Source organism: Mustelus asterias, unplaced genomic scaffold (assembly GCF_964213995.1).
Source record: "Mustelus asterias unplaced genomic scaffold, sMusAst1.hap1.1 HAP1_SCAFFOLD_42, whole genome shotgun sequence".
NCBI lineage: Eukaryota > Metazoa > Chordata > Chondrichthyes > Carcharhiniformes > Triakidae > Mustelus > Mustelus asterias.
In genome coordinates this window covers 2,038,948-2,046,065 of record NW_027590119.1, presented here as the reverse complement: position 1 = coordinate 2,046,065, position 7,118 = coordinate 2,038,948, and the positions used below count along the sequence as shown (strand labels likewise).

Genomic DNA, 7,118 nt, shown 5'->3' with positions numbered 1-7,118 from the left:
ACTGACAACACCCAGCTCTACCCATCCCTCTCCATTCCTCCACTGTTACTAAATTATCAAACTGCTTATCCCACATTCAGTACTGGATCAACAGAAATTTCCTCCAATTAAAAATTGGGAAGACCAAAGTCATTGTCTTCAGTCACCGTTACAAATTCTGTTCCCTAACTGCCAAGTCCATCCCTCTCCCTGGGAGCTGTCTGAAGCTGAATCACACTCTTCACAATCTCCATGTCAGATTTGACCCCAAGATGAGTTTCTGACCACATATCCACACCATCACCAATACCAGATATTTCAATCCCCGTAACGTCACCTGACCCCACCCCAGCTCATCTGCTGTAGCTCCTTACCCAGCAGCCCACTGTGGAGGCACTGTGCTGGTCCCATTGGCCTGAGCCAACTGAGCATGTGTGGTGCTGGCAGGTGATCTGCATATTTAAAGGGACACTGTCCCTCTGTGCTGTTGTCATTTGAACAGGACAAAAGTATTGTGAGAGAGACTCATTTCAACAAAGAGGAGGGAGAGTGGGATTCAAGGGAATAAAAATAATGTAAAGTTATAAAACTGTCCACCCTGAAATGGTCCTTTTTTCTTTACAGTAATTACTAATATAAATAGTTAAATGAACAGGAAGCTCAGACCAGACATCACATCAATCTCACCGAGTCGCTCGATTCATCAGGACTGAATATCATTGGCATCATGGAAGGGGAGAGCAGCAGTCACAGCGAAGACAAACTGTACACGTGTTCCATGTGTGGATCTGGATTCAACCAATCGACTGATATGGGAAGGCACAAGTGTAACCGAAACAGGGAGAGTCCATGTGGACAATGTGGGAATACTGGGAACAGATTCCATTATCCGTCTGATCAGGAAACGAATCGATTTGGTCACACTGGGGAGAGTCTATGTGGACAATGTGGGGATACCGGGAAGGGATTCTGTTATCCCTCTGATCAGGAAATTCATCAATGCAGTCACACTGGAATGAGTCCATTCACCTGCCCCTTGTGTGAAAAGCGATTCACTCGATTTTCAAACATGTTGCGACACCAGCAGGTTCACACCGGGGAGAAACCCTTCACCTGCTCCCAATGCGGAAAGGGATTCACTCAGTCATCCCACCTGCTGACACACCAGCGAGTTCACACTGGAGAGAGACCGTTCACCTGCTGGGTGTGTGGAAAGAGATTCACTGAGTCATCGGCCCTGCTGAGACACAAGCGAGTTCACACCGGGGAGAGACCATTCCCCTGCTGTGTGTGTGGGAAGGGATTTGCTGAATCATCAATCCTGCTGCGACACCAGCAAGTTCACACCGGGGAGAGGCCATTCAGCTGCTCAGTGTGTGGGAAGGGATTCACTCAATCATCCAACCTTGTGAGACACCAGCGGGTTCACAAGCAACTGCACTGTTCTGATTCTGCAGTTATTACTGCTGTTAATCAGATTCAGGGGTGAACCTTGTTCATTATAAAACGGGGGAGTGCTGATGCTGTTGCTGATAACCACAGCAACTGGGCTGCAGTTGGAAGAATTTTCATTTATATAGTGCCTTTCACAACCTCAGGATCCCTCGATGCGCAGACAGAAATGTGATGCTGATCAGAGGTGATCTGTTTTTAGTGAGGTTAGAAATCATAGAAAGAAATCATAGAAACCCTACAGTGCAGAAGGAGGCCATTCGGCCCATCGAGTCTGCACCGACCACAATCCCACCCAGGCCCTACCCCCACATATTTTACCCGCTAATCCCTCTAACCTACACATCCCAGGACTCTAAGGGGCAATTTTTTTTAACCTGGCCAATCAACCTAACCCGCACATCTTTGGACTGTGGGAGGAAACCGGAGCCCCGGGGGAAACCCACGCAGACACGAGGAGAATGTGCAAACTCCACACAGACAGTGACCCGAGCCGGGAATCGAACCCGGGACCCTGGAGCTGTGAAGCAGCAGTGCTAACCACTGTGCTACCGTACAGGTTGGCTGAGAGTGAAATATATAATAAATTTATAATAGAATTTTACACTAAGTTTGAAAACAATGTTACTCAATCTGAAACAAGAGTCTTAAATCCTAACAGAAGTAACCGTGAAGTTATGAGGATGCAACTGGATTGTGGTGGATTAGGAAAATACCGAAAAGCAGTGGATCCGTTATCAAGAAATCTATTCCCACAAACAAAGCAGATAAATGACTGAGTCAATCTCTTCCCACACACACAACCACCATCATCTAGAAGGACAAGGACAGCAGACACATGGGAACACCACCTGCTGGAAATTCCCCTCCGAGCCACACACCTTCCTAACTTGGAAATACATCACCGTTCCTTCATTGTCACTGGATCAAAATCCTGTAATTCCCTCCCTAACAGCACTATGGGTGTACCTACAACACATGGACTGAAGGAAGGCAGCTCACCACCACCTTCTCAGTAAATTTTTGCAAAAGTCTGAAAACATGTACCAAACGACTCCAGAACAACTTCTTCCTGACTGTCATGTTTGAATGGTCCTATCATATATTAAGCTGATCTTTCTCTTCACCCTACCTGTACCTGCACCCTATCCTTTCCTTCTCCCCATGTACTCCATGAAAGGCATGCTTTGTCTGTATAGTGTGCAAGAAACAATACTTTTCACTGTATCCCAATACATTTGATAATAATAAATCAAATCAAAATGTAATGCACATGTTGTGAAGTAGAAATTATGCAGGGCAATTGCAACACTTGTGAGGGACAGTGCAAGGCTCCCTCTACACTTTCCCATCAAACACTCCTGAGGTATGTACAACCCATCTAAGGTACAGAGGAAAGTTCTCTCCAAATCATCCTGTGAAAAGCTCCCAGGGGAAGCACTGCCCAAGCTAGGTACAAAGGAAAACTCCCATTACATGCCACATCAAACAGTGCCAGAGAGGAGGAACACTTTGGATAAGAAAAACTCCATCTGCATTGCCCCACCAAACACTCCCAGCCCAAAATGAGCTGGGTTCCAGAAGGTTAGTTACCAGGCGATTAAATTATGTCATAAAGCAACACCATTTAATCCAGCTGGTCCTCTCTTTGACCTTTTAAAAATGGAGAATTGGGACATCCGGTCCCCAAACAGCGCCAGAGAGTAGGCACAGTTTTCATAAACTCCCAGCCCAGAATGAGCTGAGCTCAAGGAGGTTAGTTACCAGGCAATGGAATTATGTCTTAAAACATCCCCATTCGATCAAGCATCTTGTTCATACTGGGAATGTCAGGGTGAAAACTGGGACATTCTGTCTCCAAACACATCCCCTCCTGTTCACACCGAGAATAATGTGGAGATGCCGGCATTGGACTGGGGTAAACACAGCAAGAAATCTCACAACACCAGGTTAAAGTCCAACAGGTTTATTTGGTAGCAAAAGCCACGAGCTTTCGGAGCACTGCTTCTTCGTCAGGTGAGTGGGATTTCAGTTCACAAACAGGGCATATAAAGACACAAACTCAATTTACAAAATAATGGTTGGAATGCGAGTCTTTACAGGTAATCAAGTCTTAAAGGTACAGACAATGTGAGTGGAGAGAGGGCCAAGCACAGGTTAAAGTGATGTGTATTGTCTCCAGCCAGGACAGTTAGTGAGATTTTGCAAGCCCAGGGGGTTACAGATGGTGTGACCTGAACCCAAGATCCTGGTCGAGGCCGTCCTCATGTGTGCGGAACTTGGCCATCAGTCTCTGCATTCTCCAAGGCGGCCTTCACGACAACGCAGAGTCGCTGAGCAGAGACTGATAGCCAATTTCCGCGCACGAGGACGGCCTCAACCGGGATCTTGGGTTCATGTCACACTATCTGTAACCCCAACGACTTGCAAAATCTCACTAATTGTCCTGGCTGGAGACAATACACATCTCTTTAACCTGTGCTTAACCCTCCACTCACATTGTCTGTACCTTTAAGACTTGATTACCTGTAAAGACTCGCATTCTAACCATTATTTTGTAAATTGAGTTTGTATCTTTATATGCCCTGTTTGTGAACAGAACTCCCACTCACCTGAAGAAGGGGCTTGGGGCTCCGAAAGCTCGTGGCTTTTGCTATCAAATAAACCTGTTGGACTTTAACCTGGTGTTGTGACACTTCTTACTGTGTTTACCCCAATCCAACACCGGCATCTCCACATCTTGGAAATATATCACCATTCCTTCACAGTCGCTGGGTCAAAATGCTGGAATTTCCTCCCTACCAGCAGGGTGGATGTACCCGCACCACATGGACGGCAGTGGGTTCAGGTCCCATACATCTCAAAGTTAGACACTCCTGCGCCCCCTACAAACATGGCGATCGCACCTGCACCCTGTTGCACATTGCCCCTTACAAAGATGCCGGCCGCACATGCGCACTGATAGACATTGCCACCAACAGATTGGCGGCCGTCAGCCCAGCCCAACACGACAAATTGCGCCTCCAATTTGGTACCAACAGGGTGCCCGGGAAGTTATTTACCGGGGTTTGGATTTGAACAACATGCTTACGAAGCCTCTCCACCCACCCGCCACATTCATCGCTCTCTACCTTGAACTGATCTTGGATCCGAGTTAAAACCGTCCGTCCACCGCCATTACCCACACTGCGCATGCTTCAGACCCCTCCCCTATTCACTCTGGTTGGAGGACCAGCTGCTCCTGCTCGGTCCCCCAGCCCCGCCCCCTTGTCCTATTGGTCCAGAGCTGCCGTCATTCATTCCCGGGCATTGTGACGTTGAGCATGCGCAGTGCGGCTCATCCCCAGGGACAGGCGCTTGTTTGTCTGATCTTCAGGCGGGAAGGAGGCGGATAAGCGGAGGCAGCGTTAGGGGCAGTGGGTGGGAGGGGAGGCTCCACACACCCAGTGGAGGCTTCAACACCCCCAATAAGGAACTAGCGGCACCGCCTCAACACCCAACACAACGGCAGCTGCAGCGCTTTCTCCCGGGGCCAGGCCCCACTGGACAAATGTGGCTTCAGGAAGGAAATGCAGCAATGGGTTTGATTTGATTTATTATTGTCACATGTACTGGGATACAGTGAAAAGTATTGTTTCTTGCGCGGTGTACAGACAAAGCATACTGTTCATAGAGTACATAGGGGAGTAGGAAAGGAGAGAGTGCAGAATATAGTGTTACAGTTACAGAAAGGGTGAAGAGAAAGATCAGCTTAATATGAGATTTACCAGGATGTTGCCTGGTATGGAGGGCATTAGTTATGAGAAGAGGTTGGAGAAACTTGGTTTGTTCTCACTGGAACAACGGAGGTTGAGGGGTGAACTGATAGAATTCTACAAGATTATGAGGGGCATGGACAGAGTGGATAGTCAGAAGCTTTTTCCCAGGATGGAAGAGTCAATACTAGGAGGCACAGGTTTAAGGTGTGAGGGGCGAGGTTTAATGGAGATGTTTGAGGCAAGTTTTTTACACATAGTCATAGAGGTTTACAGCATGGAAACAGGTCCTTTGGCCAACTTGTCCATGCCACCCTTTTTAAAAAAAACTTCTAAGCTAATCCCAATTGCCCGCATTTGGCCCATATCCCTCTATGCCCATTGTACCCATGTAACTATCTAAATGCTTTTTAAAAGACAAAATTGTACCCGCCTCTACTCCTACGTCTGGCAGCTTGTTCCAGACACTCACAACCCTCTGTGTGAAAAAATTGCCCCTCTGGACACTTTTGTATCTCTCCCCTCTCACCTTAAACCTATGCCCTCTAGTTTTAGATTCCCCTACCTTTGGGAAAATATATTGACTATCTCGCTGATCTGTGCCCCTCATTATTTTATAGACCTCTACAAGATCAACCCTCAGCCTCCGAAGCTCCAGAGAAAATAGTCCCAGTCTATCCAGTCTCTCCTTATAACTCAATCCATCAAGTCCTGGTCGCATCCTAGTAAATCTTTTCTGCACTCTTTCTAGTTTAATAATATCCTTTCTATAATAGGGTGACCAGAATTACACACAGTATTCCAAGTGTGGCCTTACCAATGTCTTGTCCCACTTCAACAAGACATTCCAACTCCTGTATTCAGTGTTCTGACCGATGAAACCAAGCATGCCGAATGCCTTCTTCACCATTCTGTCCACCTGTGACTCCATTTTCAAGGACCTATGAACATGTACCCCAAGATCTCTTTGTTCTGTAACTCTCCCCAACGCCCTACCATTAACTGAGTAAGTCCTGCCCTGGTTCAATCTACCAAAATGCATCACCTCGCATTTGTCTAAATTAAACTCCACCCGCAAGTGGTTCTGATGTTACAGAAAAATAACTTGGCAATAATAGTCAATTACAGCAAATCAGAAACCAGGAATGTTTCTAATCCTTCATTGACGGACATATTCGCCAATTAAATCCTAGCTTTTCACCCTCTCGCATTCGATGAAAAATTGACTTCTGCTAATCCTTTATTTGCATAGCATATCCCCATATCTCACCTTTGGTATTTGCTATGGAGAAATCTGGCCTTGCTCACCCTCTGGTGAAGGCCGAAAAGCAGAATGTTCTGGGGCCTACGTAGGTGAAGATTAGCCTGTTCATGCTGAAATAGCAGACACTGACTCCTTTGAAGGTCTGCAAGCCGAAAAACATTTTCACTCGCTGGTAAAGAGAAGGCAGGAAACTTTAATCTGAGCATTTCCACATAGTCAGCCCTGCTTCGTGCATGTGTTAGAGTGGGCCAAGCCTGAGGCAGCTGTCCTATATATATATATAGAGAGAGAATAGACAAACATTTCGAGTCTGGATGACCCTTTGTCAGAACTCTGATGAAGGGTCATCCAGACTTTAAACATTGGCTCTATTCTCTCTCCACAGATGCTGTCAGACCTGCTGACATTTTCCAGCATTTTCTGTTTTTGTTTCAGATTCCAGCACCCGCAATATTTTGCTTTTATCTGTATTTATATATCCAAATGTGCTATGTTAACAAAATGGGCAGTTACTAACCGAAATATAAAGCATCATGTGATTTAGCTGACTTGACCATATTCCTATAGTTATTCAGTCATTAAAGACACAGCCATGGAGCATTAAACTTGCCTCGCAGGGCCCCTTGTATCAGCACACAGGCAGCTGCTTTGTGAGACTGCGAGCAGCA

The 7,118-nt window shown here is 46.4% G+C and overlaps 1 protein-coding gene across 1 annotated transcript in view; it reads left to right on the top strand.

Moving 5' to 3' along the window:
• The window catches only part of LOC144482794 (uncharacterized), a 442,920-nt gene that overhangs the window by 285,590 nt on the left and 150,212 nt on the right, over positions 1-7,118 (top strand). The gene's annotated exons all lie outside the window — the stretch shown is intronic.